Consider the following 17,553-nt stretch of genomic DNA (forward strand, 5'->3'; position numbering starts at 1 on the left):
AAAGTTCAGTTCATCCATGGAATAGGTGATGAGAGATATTTGTAATCCAGGGTGAATTTCCAGAGAAGGCAATTATGTCGAATTCCACAGGTCCCATGGTGGTAAAACGAGAGAACAGTCACTGTAGACTTTATCTGTCATCATTCCAAATCCACATACGAATTATCACCGAAAGTGACTTGTCACAAGGGGTATCATCTTCAAGTGAATAACCACACCACACCCAGGCAAGGGTTAACACATAAGTGGTCTTCACAGGATACCTCAAATCAGATCCACTCCTATGGATCAAACGAGGTGACAACCACACATTCGATGTACGCTGAATCGATAATTAACCCACCCTTGTGGGATAGGGAAGTTCTAAACAGTGACCCTTGGCCACTAGTTCCCTGGTTTCGATCCTTCCATTTTTCCTCCTTCGTCTCCGTCTGACTCTGAGTGTCCGTGTCCTCGGTTTAAACTAAACAAGCTGCGAGCGGTGTAAAGAAGCGGCAAGTCAGACTGATTCGCCTTCTTAATCTCTCTCTCTCTCTCTCTTTAAATGACAGTCCACAGCAAACGAAACCTAGAGATTCATAACAACGGCCACTCCCCATTGTGAACTGACTGGTGTGCCAGTAGTTGGGATGACCGAGTGAATCCTTTCCCACATTCTGAGCAGGTGAATGGTTTCTCCCCAGTGTGAACTTGCTGGTGTCTCTGTAGGCTGGATAAGTGAGTGAATCTATTCTCACAGACTGAACAGGTGAACGGCCTCTCCCCAGTGTGAACTCGCTGGTGACTCTGTAGGTTGGATGACTGAGTGAATCTCTTCCCACATTCTGAGCAGGTGAACAGCTTCTCCCCAGTGTGAACTCGCTGGTGTCTCTGTAGGGTGTAAGAGTAAGTGAATCTCTTCCCACATTCTGAGCAGATGAACGGCCTCTCCCCAGTGTGAACTCGCTGATGACTCTGCAGGTGGGATGACTGAGTGAATCTCTTCTCACAGACTGAGCAGGTGAATGGCTTCTCCCCGGTGTGAACTGACTGGTGTGCCAGTAGTTGTGATGACCGAGTGAATCCCTTCCCACATTCTGAGCAGGTGAATGGCCACTCCCCAGTGTGAACTGACTGGTGTGCCAATAGCTGGGTTGACTGAGTAAATCCTTTCCCACATTCTGAGCAGGTGAATGGCCACTCCCCACTGTGAACTGACTGGTGTGCCAATAATTCAGATGACTGAGTGTATCCCTTCCCACATTCTGAGCAGGTGAACAGCTTCTCTCCAGTGTGAACTCGCTGGTGTCTCAGTAGGTGGGATGACTGAGTGAATCCCTTCCCACATTCTGAGCAGGTGAACGGCCTCTCTCCAGTGTGAACTCGCTGATGACTCTGTAGGGTGGATGAGTGAGTGAATCTCTTCCAACAGACTGAGCAGGTGAATGGCTTCTCCCCAGTGTGAACTCGCTGGTGTCTCTGTAGGTTGGATGACTGAGTGAATCCCTTCCTACATTCTAAGCAGGTGAATGGCTTCTCCCCAGTGTGAACTCGCTGATGATTCTGTAAGGTGGATGACAGTGTGAATCTCTTCCCACATTCTGAGCAGGTGAACGGCCTCTCTCCAGTGTGAACTCGCTGGTGACCCTGTAGGGTGGATGAATCAGTGAATCTTTTCCCACAGACTGAGCAGGTGAATAGCTTCTCCCCGGTGTGAAGTCGATGGTGTCTCTGTAGGGTGGAAGAGTGACTGAATCTCTTCTCACAGACTGAGCAGGTGAATGGCCTCTCTCCAGTGTGAACTTGCTGATGTACCTTCAGTTTAGATGAGCAAGTGAATCCCTTCCCACAGTCTGAGCAGCTGAACGGCAGCTCCCCGGTGTGAACTCGCTCGTGAGCCATTAGGTCAGATGACTGAGTGAATCCTTCCCCACAAATTTAGCAGATGACCAGCCTTTGCCCAGTGTGAACTGACTGGTGTGTCCACAGGCGGGAAGACTGACTGAATCCTTTCTCACAACCAGAACAGATGAATGGCCTTGTCCCAGTGTGAACTTGCTGATACACCTTCAATTGAAATGACTGAGTGAATCCATTCCCACTGTCTGAGCAGATGAATGGCCTCTCCCCTATGTAAGATGACGGGTGTGCCATTCGATCAGATAACCAAGTGAATCCCTCCCCACAGTCTGAGCAGGAAGGATGGTTGATTGAATCCCTTGCTCCACTTCTTAAATATCTAGACAGAGACAGCAACACTGGCGTGCCATGCTTGAGATTCCTGGAGACAAATTCCTTCTCATTTTTAACCTGTAAAAAGATTTACAAAATCCATCAGTGTGTGCAGGACAACATTTCAGATGAGATCATTTGATTTGCCAAGGTGTGATCTGACATCTCACTGTTAAAGTGAGGTTCAACCCAAGTTGGAGAGAGAAATCATCTTCTATCTGGGCACAGTGCTGGTATCTGGAATGACCATCTAATTCTCTGATGCTCTTCCTGTCTCAATAAGAATGGGCATTTCTACCATCTCCAATCTGTGACCTGGCTCAGTCTGACTCTCTCCATTGGTATTATTCCCTGTTCCCACTGAGCTGCATGGGTTCCTGCTCCCACAGTAACTGAAACACACTCACGCAAATAGGCTTTCTTGATTGCAGCTGGGATTTTCTTTTATGTATTATTAACTTAAAGTATCACAGTTTTAATGCCATGTAAGAAATTACTGCTGAGATGAATGTTTGGTTCGCCCACATAATTAAAACAAATAATATGGATTGGCCTGACTATGATTGAAATTGAATGCGACGAGCTTTGACATATTACTGGAACCCTGGGACCAGTGAACAACTGACAGCTTCCCCAGTTACTGACCCCCCCAATGGTGGTTACTTAATCAGGACTCCACTCCATTTGAAACCCCAATGCCAGCGGTCCACCCGCTGTGACTCTGTGCTATGACGCTATGGCGTACTCAACTGAGGAAAGCCAATATTATGCACCCCTCGAGGGACAGACGTTCCCAGTCACGGTGATTGGAGAGGTCAAAGCAAGAGAGGGCAGTGCATTACTTGCCGAAGTTCCGGATTTCCTTTGGCCACAGACAGGTCTGGTGGTTCCCCATACCACCATTAGGGTTTGCCCTGGGTTCAAGCCAAAGAACCTAAGGTTCCTTGCCATCACCTTGATGAAACAAACCTCCAGCAGCGAGGGAGACTGGCAAGACTTGGCCACGGGCCAACTCCGATACTGGAAGGAGTCGGAGGTGAAGACGGGACATCTGAAGACACTCTTTTAATATTGACTGAACTCAAGACTCATCTCTGGGCAATTTCAGGCCATTAAGTTGACAGCACCAACTGCTCCCCTGTCCGGATCACCGTGAAGGAAGGACAGACTTTCCCATCCATTCCGCAATACCCCCTCAAGCCCGAGGCAACGTCTTATGAGGATGGAAGCTCTTTTGTCAATCCAGCAGGAAAATGATATTCTGGCTATGCGATAGTGACAGACACTGAAATAGTTGAGCAGGCCTCTTTTGAAGCAGCTGTCTCCGCCCAGAAGGCTGAGCTGTTTGCTCTGACTCGTGCCTGTATCCTAGCAACAGACAAAAGTGCGAACGTTTACAGAGACTCCTGTTACGCATTTGGAGTTGTACATGACTACGGGGCTCTCTGGGAACATGGGGATTCCAGAATTCCTCTGGCCACCCCATTAGTAATGCCACCTTTGTAAACAATTTTACTCACAGTTCTACAGCTACCTTGAGTTTTGGCTATTGTTAAATGTGCGGCCCACACACGCATGTCCGACCAGGTCACTAAAGGCAATGCTTTAGTGGATGAGACAGTGAAAAGTGCGGCACAATCCTCGGTAGTTGTGGTGCCCTCGGGTTCCCGTCAAGCAACGTTCTGTGACTTAAGCAGAACGAGTTTGCCAGACATGTGGGAGGTACGTACTTTTCAGGGGGACGCCTCTGAGGAGGAGCGCAAACTGTGTTCCCAGATGGGTGCCAGAAAGACCCTGACCTAGGTTTTTGGATCACCCCAGTGGGGCAGATTTATTTTCCTGCAGAGTTTTTATCAATATTGGTCAATTAAATACATAATTGTACACACCTGGGAAAGGAGGGAATGGTTGGTAACCTGTACCCTGCACACTGGGTACTACTCCCTTGACAGGTGAACATTATTCATGTCTACAAGTTGATTTTATTGAATTGCCTGCACTACATTGCTATAGATATTGCTTAGTTATTATAGATGTGTTTAGTAGGTGGATTGAAGCTATTCCAACTACCAATAATACTACTGTGACTGTTGTGAAGGTATTATTACAGGGAATAACTCTCAGGTATGCTGAGCTCTGCCAATGGCCCACACTTTGTGGCGAAAGTAAATGAAGGGCTATGTAATGAACTAGCTATGAAGCAACAATTCCACTGTGTACACCACCCACGGGCTGCTGGCATAGTGGAAACAGCCAATGGCACTCTGGAGAGTAAATTGGCTGAACTAACAGCAGAGACTGGACTCACTTGGTTGAAGGTCCCACCGTCACCCCTATTCCACATGAGGGTTACCCCACAGGGGAAAACAGTGTTGTCACCAGCTGAAATCATTTATGGACGGCCCATGAGGACACCCTGGGGACCAAGACTTTGTGTACCATTGCTCCCAGAAAGTCTACCAGCAAAATTCCTGTACTGGGAAACATGCATCCTGGCCATACTTGCAGGTGCCCAGCAGCGGAGAGGAATAACTGAGACTGAGCGATTTTGGATGATCACTTTTCTCTCCTATGGAGTAGCCAGGAATTCACGAGAGAGAATCAATTTGGCTACAGCACTTGAGGAGCTGGCCACAATACTGCAGGGGCCCTGACACAAACACAGGCCCAAGTAACAGAAATAACCACTGAAATGATTGCAATCCGGCAAACAGTCCCACAGAATCGTAAGGCTTTAGATTTTATTCTGGCTGAGAAAAGGGGGAACCTGTGCTATTATTGACACAGAATGCTGCACCTATATCCCTGATGACTCTACTAACATTACATCCCTCTCCGAGCACACTGTCAAGGAGATTGACAGCATCAAGAAAGTAGGGCAGGATTTACACGGGTTCACCGAAGGGTCGAAATGGTGGTCTTCGAAGGCCTGTTCGGTAATACGTGGGGCATGATATTGCATTATGGCCTAATAGTTGTACATATCATTGTTATAATTACTGATGTCTGCTGTTTTTACCCACTGATAAGTCAATGCTGTACTCGTTTGCTTTCTCTGTAAAAGATTACTACTTTGTTGATCATGTAATGATGAAAAGGAGGGAATGATAAAGTATGTAAAAGGGTTAACACTTTGTTAAACAATAGCAGCCTGTTTTTCTGAAAGAAACTGCTGATGACCAACAGATGTGCTGAGCCATGCTGAGCCATATTTCTTCTTCAGGGTCACTAGCTGGGGTTTCGGGATGCTTATCTCCTTGTGTACTCAGGTGTAGAGATAGGACAGCTTCAGTCTGTTCTGTGTGTGAAAGCCATTATGATGACTTTGTAATTTGTCTTTAGGGGCTGTCATGTAGTAAATAACTTTGGCTCCAGCCTGTCTTGTGTGGGGGGTATCTGGACGGATATACCTGTGGTGTAAGTGGAATTGTTAGTCAGTTAGTGGATTGGGTGGGAACAGTCATATACTGTTCCTGTTTGAGCAAATAACGGAGTAAGCCCCAGGTGCTTGGAAAAACGAATCTGTACTTATACGGTCTCTGAGTGACTTTATCCGGATTCGACTTCCACAGAATGGAAGTGGTTTTAAAGGGCTGGGCTGCTGGTAGCACATTACCAGACCTGGAGTGATTGCAACTGGGTCTGACAGAGGCATAACTGGTTCTTCTGGGCACATTCAGTCTCACTCCAACTATTTCCTACCTTCCTTTGTACAGGTATGCAAAGTCTAAAGGACCAGTGTTTGAGTAAATGAGACTCACCAAACTTTCTCCTGACTGAAACACTGGATTCTCAAAGTCAGATGGGTTCTCTTCAGTTAATGCTCTCAATCCTCGGGCTGGTTCACTTGTTGCTGTTCCCTCGTGTGAGTTGTGGTTTGCTTCCAGTTGGGGTTCTTCTTCCAATAAATCTCTCACCGCAGGTCTAACTTTAACATGAAAGATAATGAAGCACATTAACAATAAAATGGAGAACCAAACATTTCTGCTTAATATTACTAAGAACAAAACTCACTGAAATTTAAACGCTGAAGTCAAATATAATGATCTCAGTGAACAATCTTTTATTGTCCCTCACACGTCACAAAACAATATGGGATAAGAAGGAGCCATCATTCAGTCATGGTGAGACATAAGACACAGGAACAGAATTAGGTGATTTGACCCCTCTGGTCTGCTCCACCATTCAACCATGGCTGAGTTTTATTCCAACACCATACTCCTGCCTTCCTCCTGTAACCCTGAAGGTACTTAGTAATCATGAATATATTAATCTCTGTCATAAATATACCCAAATAGCAGCCTGAACCAACCTCTGTGGCAACAACTTCCACAGATCAGAGATATTTTGGCCAAAATTTTTTTCTCATCTCAGTGTAACGTTCCGTTATATTGGCTCGTGTATGTCTAGGGGAAATCCCGCCCAGCACCTGCTTCAACACTCCCCTCAGGAACAGTCACCGCTCGAATCAATCACAAACATCAATCATCTTCTGGATGATCCAGAATTCATCCATTTCAAGTTCCAGTTCCTTCAAGTGCAGGGTTACAAGCTGTAGCTGGATACACATCTTGTAGATAGGAGAGAAGGGCAGGAACGCAAGTCTAAAGTTCGAACTGATAAGGAAACAAGGGATCCCGAACCCATGTCTGGCATACCGAACCTGTTTGAGGACGATAACCGTGATGAGGAGTGGGCTCCCACCGTAACCGACCCCCCCCCCCACCAGCTTACCAGGGGCTAAGTGTTCCCAGTGCTCCCGTACCCCAATCCTCCCAGTACTCAGGTACGGTGGCCGCTCAGGTAAAACAGTGGCGGCAGGGAAGGGGAGGCACTCTATACCCTGAGATCCAGAAAGAGAATACCGAGGATTATTCCGAGACAAGGAGGGAAGAATCCAATAAAACCCCAGAGTTAATGGCTCCACAAAGACCATTGCCCACCCGAATGCTGCCCAATCCACGAGCAGGAGGAGGGACAGCCCTCAGTGATTCACCCTTGAAGCCTCAGGAAATGATAATGATCATGAATCAGGCCCCAGATAGAAAAGAAAAACCAGCACAGTTTGCTCAGTATGTCCGCAGTACTAAACAAATGTTTAATGCAACCCTGCAAGATTTATTCAGTCTCTGCTGCATGATTCTCTCAGCTGATGAGGGGTGGAAATGGAAGGCCGAATTGAGATACCACACCTATCAGGAGTTACAGACGGAACATCATAATGGGAATGAACAGACAGACCAGATTATTCAAGCCTTGGAAGGACTCTCCAGCAACCTGTAAACATCATTAAAGTACTTGAATGCAAACCTAAGCCTGGAGAATCGGGACCAGAGTATTGGGAGCAAATTGTGGGCTGCTGTGGCACTTTCGCAGGAGACCAAGCCTTTAATGATGGGAATTTGTCCCCCCCAGTTTAATGCCTTACTGCTCCAATGCTTACCAACTAAGTTAGCCAACATGATTAAAACAAGTAATATGGATTGGCCTGACTATGAACAAAATCGAATGCGACGAGCTTTGACATATTACTGGGACCCGGCTTTTGAATCCCGACGAACCCCGAAGGGAAGTAATATCAAAGGTGAATATGTTCAGCGGGAAGAACGACACAAGCAGGCTACATCTGGGGATCAGAAATGGGAACCAAAGCATGCAACGCATGTACTCACGTGCAGGTGGAATTCCAGGGGAACCAGTGTGATGTTTCATTTACAGCCACCACCAGACTGGGGTGTAATCTCGCAGGGGGAGACTTGCTAAGTACCTTGGGAGTCGAGATTCTATGCTCAGACAAGGGTACGACCCTGGGACCAGTGAACAACCGGCAGTTTCCCCAGTTACCGACCCCCCCAGTGGTGGGCACTTAACCTGGACTCCACTGCGTTTGAACCCCTTCTGCCAGTGGTTGACTCTCGTGTGACTCTGTGCTATGAGCCTACGGGGTGCTCAGCTGAGGAAAGCCAATATTATACACTCCTCGAGGGACAGAAGTTCCCAGTCACGGTGATTGGAGAGGTTAAAGGAAGAGAGGGCAGTGCACTTCTGGCCAAAGTTCCAGATTTCCTTTGGCGACAGACAGGACTGGTGGTTCCCCATACCACCGTTAGGGTTTGCCCTGGATTCAAGCCAAAGAGCCTAGGGTTCCTTGCCTACACCTTGATGAAACAAGCCTCCAACACAGAGGGAGACTGGCAAGACTTGCTGGTGGGCCAACTCCAATACTGGAAGGAGTCTGAGGTGAAGACGGGACATCTGGTAAGACATTCTTTTAATATTGACCGAACCCAAGATGTTGTTCCCCATCTCTGGGCAATTTGAAGCCATGAAGTCGGCCGTACCACTGCCCCACTGTCCGGATCACCGTGAAAGAAGGACAGACTCTCCCATCCCTCCTGCAATACCCTCTCAAGCCCAAGGCAACATTGTGTTCTCTCCAGCTGACGCTCTCAGTCCTTTGGCAGGTTCACTTGTTGCTGTTCCTTCATCTTCAGCTGTGGTTCGCTTACAGTTATGGGCTTTTCCTTCAATAAACCTCTCACCACAGGTCTAACTTTAACATGAAAAATAATGAAGCACGTTAACAATGCAAAGGAGAACAAAACAATTCTGTTCAATGTTCCTAAAAATAAAACTCACCGAAATTTAAGCATTGAAGACAAATGTAATGCTGTCAGTGAACAAATCTGTAAATATCGCTGACACGTCATAAAACCTGATAAGGGATAGGAAGGAGTCATCGTTCAGTCATGGTAAGACATGAGATGTAGGAACAGAATTAGGTGATTCGATCCATTAAGTCTGCTCCACCACTCAACCATGACTGATTTTTATTCCAACACCATATTCCTGCCTTCCTCCTGTAACCCTAAAGCTACTTAGCAATCATGAATATATTAATCTTTGTCATAAATATACCCAAATGGCAGCCTCAACTGACCTCTGCGGCAACAACTTCCACAGATCAGACGACTTTAGGTCAAAATATTTTCCTCATCTCAGTTTTAAAGGGAAGCATATCTATTCTGAGACTGTGCTGTCAGATCAGACTCTCTATCTAATGGGGACATCCTCTCCATATCCATTGTATCCAGGCTTTTCAGCATTCGGTAGGTTTACTTAACCATACATCTCTCCACCACCCCCACTGTCCCTCTGAACTCCATTGAGCACAGGTTCTGAACCATAAAATGCTCCTCATACATAAAACTGATCATTCCTTAGATTATTCTTGTAAACCTCATTAGCAACAACTGCACAAAACACATTTCCAGGAATAACAGACAGACTGGTACCTGTATAATTTACAGGGAAAAGTTGTGCTTTCTTTACTGTTCTACTGTCACAGAACAAGCCATTTCCATTCCCAGATTAAAACAGGTCCATTTCAGGAAATATAAACCAGTCCAGGGTGAATGTAACAAAAAGAAACTGGAATTACCAGAAACGCTCAGCAGGTAAGGAACAGTTGCGGGGAGAGGAACAAACATTACAATTCAGGTTAATAATATTTTGTCAGAATGACGTCAAACATTTTCTGTTTTTAGTGCAGATCTCCAGCAACTCGAGATTCTCTCAGATTTCCACCAAGTGACAGACAGGTGACAGTGAGGGGGGATATTTCCAAACACAGTTTGAACACCAGACTCACGGGTCTATTTCCACTGTTGTAAACACGGACCAGCCCATTTACTCATAGCCTCTCCCTGTGAGGATGGAATGGGAACTCATCCTCTCCTCAGATTAGCAATCATTGCTTCCAAAGGAACTCCAGAAACAAACATCTGATCCCAGACCAGAAATACTCACTCAAAACCTCATAAACCCAAGCAGCTTGATCTCTGGGTCCATTTTACCTGGATCAAAAAGTGTGATATCCCAGGACCCAAACTCAGAGTCACACAGCTGAATCTGCCACTCACCAACACTGAGAGTCTCACACATCATCCCCACGTTTCACACTGGGTGGTGCAATCCGGGATTTCCCCACAACCAATGTCCAGCTGCTCGAAGTTTCTGCTTCACTGCAGAAGGATGACCATCCAGCCCCATCAGTAGAAGCACTAACCAATGTCAAATCCAGAACACTAACAGTTCCATATGCCTGGAGTGTAGATCACAGAATTATAGCCCAAGCACCAACTCTCCCAGTACTCTTTGCTGCCAGTAAAATACTGCAGTGTGTCAGCCAGTCACAATTCAATAACTAGCACCTCCACACCAATGCACAACAGAACTGGTACCTGATGACCCTCTGGCATTCTAGCTAATAAAAACTGATTCTGGAAATAACACAGCGAGGCCAAAGTTGTAAATGAACACTTCACAATAAAAACAAGAGTTAGAAGAAAGATTGCTGATATATAATATTGAGGTGGTGAGATACAGGGTGGACCAAGGTTGATCTAGATGGTTTATGTACATCACTGAAGCTGGGGGGGTGGGGGGTGGGGGGGGGTTGGGGATTAGGAGACTGGACAGAGGTTGAACAAGATGGGCAGGGGATGAGCAGATGGAACCAGGTGGGAGAAGGGTTCAAGGACAATCTCTGATGGTCCTCCAGCAATACACAGATACTGAATTAATAGTAGCATAGTCACAGTCATACTTTATTGATCCCGGGAGAAATTGGTTTTCGCTACAGTTGCAGCATAAATAATAAATAGTAATAGAACCATAAAAAGTTAAATAGTAATATGTAAATTATGCCAGTAAATTATGAAATAAGTCCAGGACCAGCCTATTGGCTCGGGGTGTCTGACCCTCCAAGGGAGGAGTTGTAAAGTTTGATGGCCACAGGCAGGAATGACTTCCTATGACGCTCTGTGTTGCATCTTGGTGGAATTACAATAGTACATACTACCGTATAAAATGACAAAGTTAGAACAAAGAACAAGAACTTTGCCATATATCCTTTGATCCTCACCATTTTTTTATCAATACACCATAGAAAATTTCCAATCCGGACACTTCACGTCTTTGCATGGTAACTACTCTGCCTATGACTGTGAGGGACTGCGGGGACCTTGGGATACTGATCAGCACATCACAGAAACCATTCTCCCCCCTAGACTTCCCAATCCTTCTGTAAAGCAGACAGTGAAATCAAAGATCCCCATAACCTGGGTCATTCTCCTTCCTCACCCTCCCCAGTCCGGGAGAAGACACAACAGCCATAAAGCTCAAAGGACAAATGTGAGGAGCCTCAGGAAGAGAGGCGACTTGGGGGAAGTCAACGGGACTCAGGGGCCAACATCAGATCTCCCCAACAAAACAAGGAGGAAACATCACCATCCATCCGGGGATTAAGACGCCAAGTGATCTTGCGTCACAAAGCGGAGGGCGGGGCAGATCTGCGGTTAAAAAGCCTCACGTGAGCAGTTGGCGGGAGTTCCATTTCAATTCTGCGGAAATAGACAGCCTGGTCTCCTGGTTTGGATCGTTCAATGCAGATTAAGTGAAGTCGACACATTTCTGATGAGCCCAGATAATTGGAAAATAAATGAGTTCTGGCCTCACGGCCAACATCAGATCTCCCCGCTCGGGATCGGTCTCAATACTCACTGATGGGAAAGTGATATCTTCCGCCCGCAGACAGTGATCTCGATCCAGGCGGTGAGAATCCTTTGCCGATTCCGCAGACGACTCACTTCAGCACTGAGCGGAAAGGCGAACACCGTCCATCTGGAGACTGTGAGCAGGCGCGGAGTGATTGTTGCGTCATCCGGAGGGCGGGGCCTCGGGAACAGACGCGCAGCTGCTGCCTGTCTGCGGTTAAACGGGAGGGGCGAACGGGATCACGTGACCCGTGGGGGCGGAGACTCCAGCTACCCGCCACTCTGTGGAAAGAAACAAACTTGTGTTATGTACCATCAGTAATAGACCACAAACTCAGTTTTAATGTCAACTACTGCCTTTATTAGTATATAGAAAATTAAACTAACTTCTCACTGAAACAGAAGTTAACAGTGTTATGCGTTTGTGCCTCCCACACTGTCAAGTTTAGGAACAAGTACTTAAAGTTTCAAGGTGGCAAGTTTCAGTTATCCACGGAATGGGGAAATTTGTAAATCCACATTAAAATACAACGAGGAAGTAATCACGAAGAATTTCACTGGTTCCATGCTGGGAGAACGAAGTAACAGTCGCAGGAGATTTTCAGTCACCGAGTCATATTCCAAAATCCACGAAGAGATTGTACAAGATGACAGTCACAGGAATATTCTTTAGAACAAGTGGTTGCTACACAACACCCGAATCCATCCAAGTGTTAACGAAAGTGGTCGCCACAGGAAAACTCCAACAGTCCACTTCTGGATCAAAACAGTGACAGTCACACATTCAATATGCACTGCGTGCTGCTCCTTCACCCAGTCCATTTTGGCACAGGAAAAGTATCAAACTTTTACCCATTACTTTAGCAAACTGCAGCTTGCAGTCCGCTGGTCCTCCAACTGACTGTCTGTCTCTGTCTCTCTCTCTCTCTCTCTCTCTCTCTGAGACTGAGAGCTCCAGCAGTCAGTGTAGTGACGTCATACTCCCGCCTCCTGCAGGCTCTCTTAAAGTAACACCCACAGCAAAATGAAACCTGTGATCTCGTAACACTTGCCGCTCACATCTCCTCTCATTGTGTATTAGACATTTCGACCCCCAGGAAAAAATACATCGTCTGCCCGCTCTATCTATTCCTCTCGTAATCTTATAAACGTCCATCCAGTCTCACCCCAGCCTGCGCCGCTCTGGAGAGAACAACACAAGTTTGTGTAACCTCTCGTTATAGCTGTCTTAACCACCCGATCAATCTGTGCAGTCTCTTTCAGGGAGCTGTGAACTTGGATCCAATATCCCTCTGCTCATCGACACTGTTCAGGGTCTTGCATTTAACAGTATACTGTCTCTTTACATTTCACAGTGCACTGTCTCTCTACATTCGACCTACCGAGCTGCCAAGATGATCATCACTAATCAAATCTCACTGAGGTTTCTCAGGTCCTGTTGAATTTATTGCCAAGTGCACAAGTACGGGAAGGTGCAGGTACAGAGAAACACTGACTTGTGGCAGCATCACAGGCAAGTACATTCAGATAACACACGGAACACAAATTATACGATTCTCTGCCAGGAACAATCTATAAATATGTTGTGTCCTGATCAATATTAAAGTGTGCATTTTGTGTCAATAACAGACTTGGAAATGTTGAATTTGGTCCCTGTCTTCATCCCTCCTGTAGTCCACAACCAGCTCCTTTGTTTTTGTCACCATGAGGGAGAGGTTGTTTTCTTGACACCACTGTCTCGGGGTGATGACTTCTTCTCTGCAGGCTGCCTCGTTATTATTTGAGATGAGAGCAATCAGTGTAGTGTCGTCAGGGAATTTAATTAGCAAATTGGCGCTGTGGGTGGGGACACAAGTCATGTGAATACAGAGAGTGAAGGAGGGGGCCAAGGAGACAACCCTGTGGGGTATGAGTGCTGAGGGTCAGAGAGACAGAGGTGAGGGAGCCCACTCTTACCACCTGCCGGCGATCTGACAGGAAGTCCAGGATCCAGCTACACAAGGCAGGGTGAGGGCCGAGGTCTCTGAGCTTCTTGTCGATACTTCACGCTTTCGTATGGCTACTGCTCTGCCCATGACTGCAAGGAACTGCAGAGAACCTTGGGGAGCAGAGAACATCAGAGAAACAAGCCTCCCCTCCATGGACTCTTCCTATATTTCCCCTGCGTCGGAAAAGCAGGCCGTGTACTCAAAGATCCTCACAACCCGGACATTCTTGCTGCAAACCCGCTCCCCCATCGGGGAAGAGATACAAAAGCCTTAAAGCGCGAACCAACAGGCTTAAGGACGGCTTCCTGTCTGCGGTTGTAAGCCAAATGAATGGTCTCCAGTCCGATAAAATGGACTCGACCTCACAATGTAACTCGACGTGACCCTGCACCATATGTCTATCTGCACTGCACTTACTCTGCAGCCATAATGCTTTGTTACAGTTATTGCTCTGTCGTATATCAGCTCAATGTACTGTTGTAACGTGTAGAACTGTGTGTGGATGGTACGTCAGGCAAGATTTTCACTGTAGCTCAGTACGTGATGATAATAAACAGATCCCCCATTTTAATTGTGTGAAAATATTAGACAGGCTGAGCTTCTGCTTTGGAACCTCAGAAGGAAACTTCACTGAACTGTTGTTATTTCTGAAGAATGCAAATAAATAGAAAAGGCTTCAATCTCGCATTACGATCTGCGGTAACTGGGATCAGGTGACCGGTGGTGGGTCTCCCATATCAATATCAGAATCAGGTTTAATAGCACCAGCAAATGCCATGAAATTCGTTGTCTCTGCGGCAGCAGTAGAACCAAATTCATAACAATAGATTTTAACAACTATGAATTAACATATGTAACGTTCCGTTATTTTGGCTCGTGTATGTCTAGGGGAAATCCCGCCCAGCACCTGCTTCAGCAGTCCCCTCAGGGTCAATCGTCGCCCGAATCAATCACAAACATCAATCATCAGCCAGCACACCCAGTAAATTTTAACACATACACTTTATAGATATTACTAATTCTAGGGCATTAATATACATGTGATACAGAGAGGAAAGTAATGAAAAAAAAAAGGCGCCAACACTTATTCAAAGTCCAAGTTCTTCGCGCGCTACCGTTGGAGCTCAAGTTCGACGTCAGACGACCACCCGAATTCCGTCGACCCACGGCTCGGGACCACCCGAAGTGATCGACCGGAGCCTCTCCGCACGTCCGCCGTCCTCCTCGTCTCTCCTCCCGACTCCCCGCCAAAACTCAGTCCACAGTCATATCATACAGCATAGCATCCGAAAACAAAACGATACATAACCACCCATTGGCTAATAGCACCCTCTTATCACCCTCTAAACCACAATAAACTGCTAGCGCAAACTCTCTGAAGCGTTAAAACACAACAAAGCCGCATTCCACAGATTAACATAACAAAAATCGCCATTTTAAATGTAACAAAAGAAAGACCCCGTACACTCTCCCCCCACCTAAAAAAAGTCATGCCCTCATGACGTTAACAGAATTCACTAGTACTCCTTGTAAAACACAAAACCCAACCCAGGTGCATAAAGCAGTGACATAACTTTGCAGGGCAGTAGAGATTACACCCTGCTCTCCCGGCGCTATATAAGTGAGTCTTTCCGGGGGATGCCTACTCCTCTGAGGCCTCAGGACTTCCTCTGTGGACTCTCCCTGTTCAGACACCCCAGGTGACCCCTCGAGCCGATCTGTCGGACCTTCCCCTTCACCGGGATCCCTCTGCCCCGGTGAGCCCTCTGGCTCGGGTTCTGCCTCCACCCTCTCCTCCCCCAATGCCGGCTGTAATACAGGCGGCTCTGCAACACCCTCCCTCGGTCCCCCTGACTCAGTGATGGAAGGGCCAAGAGTCTCTTCTCCTGGCACCGGGGAATCAGCGAACGGAAGCAGGTACCACACGTCCGAATCATCATCTTCCGATGACGTATCCCTTCTCGAGGTGGGGACCGGCCCCGTTTTCTTCGCAGCGGCCTCTTCCCGCGCCCCGCGCCCTCGCAGAGTCCTCGTACTAGGAGTAAACTCCCATTCGGACTCTAGGTCCATCTTCACCTCTTGACCCAGAGGCAACAGGTGGTTCCGATGGAGTACCTTGACAGGCCCCTGCCCGCCCTCAGGTCTCACCCGGTAAACCGGGAGATTCGGCATCTGACTCTCCACCACATATGGGGTGGCTGCCCAACGGTCCGCCAACTTGTGCTTACCCTGTAGTCCTAAATTCCGGATGAGGACTCGGTCTCCCGGCAATAGCTGGACGAACTTTACCTTCTGATCATACCTCCTTTTATTCCGCTGGTTCTGCTTGGTGGCTGCCGCCTCAGCCAACTCGTACGCCCTTTTCAACTCTCTCCTCATATCGGACACGTACTTCAGACATGGCTTCGAAGGTATTTCCCCCGCTTCAGTCCCAAAACACAGATCAATGGGCAACCTCGCTTCCCGTCCGAACATCAGATAGTAGGGCGAGTACCCCGTAGCATCATTGCGAGTACAATTGTAACAATGAACCAAATGGGCGATGTGCTGACTCCACTTACTCTTCCGTCCAATCTCCAAGGTGCCGAGCATGTCCAGCAGGGTCCGGTTAAACCTCTCGGGCTGAGGATCACCCTGAGGGTGATAGGGGGTGGTTCTGGACTTTTCAACCCCAAGCATATCCAGCAATTCATGGATAAGCCTGCTCTCGAAGTCCCGTCCCTGATCACTGTGGATCCGCCGGGGAAGGCCATAATGAACAAAGTACTTCTCCCATAACACCTTCGCCACTGTAGTCGCTTTCTGATCCTTAGTAGGAAAAGCCTGCGCATATCTAGTGTAGTGATCCGTGAGGACCAAAACATTCGCGGTATTGCTGGTGTCCGGCTCAATAGACAGGAAATCCATACACACCAGGTCCATGGGTCCTGCACTCTGCAAGTGGGATAACGGAGCCGCCTGCGCAGGCAAGGTCTTCCTCCTGACGCAACGGCTACAGGTCTTACAGTATTCTTCCACCTCCCCCCTCATCCGGGGCCAGTAAAACCGGTCCTTGACTAATCCATAGGTCTTCTCTACCCCTAAGTGCCCGGAATCATCATGTAGAGCCTGAAGCACAGCCTTTCGATACTTCTCGGGCATGACCAGCTGCCAGCGCCGGGGGTGGTCCGGAGGCGAAGTGACTCGGTACAGGACGTGGTTCTTCAGCTTCAACCGGGGCCACTCCTTCAGTAGTAGAGGAACGGAGGCATGTTTCGCCTTCTCCACCTGCCCCATATCACCCTGGCTAACCGCGTACCAGATAGTGCCAAGGCTTGGGTCATCACGCTGAGCCGCCTGTACTTCCTGGTGACTCAACTCCGGCAGCTGCCGGTTCCTCAGAGCAGTCACATTACAGTAACCAGTGGGCAGCGCGTCACCGTCAGCCCCCAGTTGATCTACTGCCCGATCCGTTCCCATCTGTGCTCCTACTTCCCCGTCGCTCCCAACTTGACACATGGCCTTTACTCCCTGGGCAGGGACACTCTTCCACTCCTCGGCCGTGCCCGACTCGTCGTGCGCCCGACGAGACAGGGCATCTGCATCGATGTTCCGACTCCCCGGGCGGTACTTCAGGCTGAACTCATAGGCAGACAAGGCTGCTACCCACCGGTGCCCAGTAGCGTCCAGCTTCGCCGAAGTCAGGATATAAGTGAGGGGGTTGTTATCAGTTCTCACTTCAAACTGGGCCCCGTATAGGTAGTCACTCAACTTGTCTACCACCGCCCATTTCAATGCCAAGAACTCCAGCTTGTGAG

General features: G+C 47.7%; 1 long non-coding RNA gene across 1 annotated transcript; it reads right to left on the reverse strand.

The window, feature by feature from the left end:
* Positions 1-2,033: 2,033 nt before the first annotated feature.
* On the reverse strand, positions 2,034-11,903 carry LOC140206742 (uncharacterized). Its single transcript, XR_011888375.1, has 3 exons — positions 11,776-11,903; positions 5,973-6,139; positions 2,034-2,289 (listed from the first exon to the last, which is right to left on the reverse strand). It is a non-coding gene; the product is annotated as an uncharacterized lncRNA (long non-coding RNA).
* Between the last annotated feature and the right edge of the window lie 5,650 nt (positions 11,904-17,553).

The sequence above is a fragment of the Mobula birostris genome, chromosome 13 (genome assembly GCF_030028105.1).
Source record: "Mobula birostris isolate sMobBir1 chromosome 13, sMobBir1.hap1, whole genome shotgun sequence".
Taxonomy (NCBI): Eukaryota; Metazoa; Chordata; class Chondrichthyes; order Myliobatiformes; family Myliobatidae; genus Mobula; species Mobula birostris.